We start from the raw sequence: 547 nt of genomic DNA on the forward strand, positions 1-547 counted from the left end.
TCACAGACAACATTTACATCATCAGAGCATTTAAGTTAAAGTAATGTATAAACCATGTGTACATAGAAATTGAAATGAAAGAGAACACTGAATATTGATACCTTTATCTACCAAGCCAGACACATTTACTTTTTATTTTCTCAAATCTGTTATAAATTCCAACGAGACTTGTAGTTAAACACAAGTATATAGAAACTGTTACTGTTTGAGTGTTCTGAATTTCTCAAATCTTCATCCCAATATTTATTGGAAAATTCATTTAGATATCTACTGTATTTTCTGGCATATAAGAGACACTTTTATTATCATTTTTAAATGTATAAAAAAATTTGATTTGCCTCTAATGCAGCTGGATAAGCATAAATCTGCTAGGCACAAATCAAGTCATCATAGTAAGTTATTACAAAGTTACAAAAAATTGCTTGCAGTATGTTGGCATCTATGTAGCGAGGTCATGTAATCTCCTTATATCTTCTTCCCCAGCATGTATAAAACACATACTTTAATGTCTGTGTTACCTTTTAGAAACAGTTATTTATTATCTCAA

Source organism: Octopus sinensis, linkage group LG1 (assembly GCF_006345805.1).
Source record: "Octopus sinensis linkage group LG1, ASM634580v1, whole genome shotgun sequence".
In the NCBI taxonomy this organism is placed as follows: domain Eukaryota; kingdom Metazoa; phylum Mollusca; class Cephalopoda; order Octopoda; family Octopodidae; genus Octopus; species Octopus sinensis.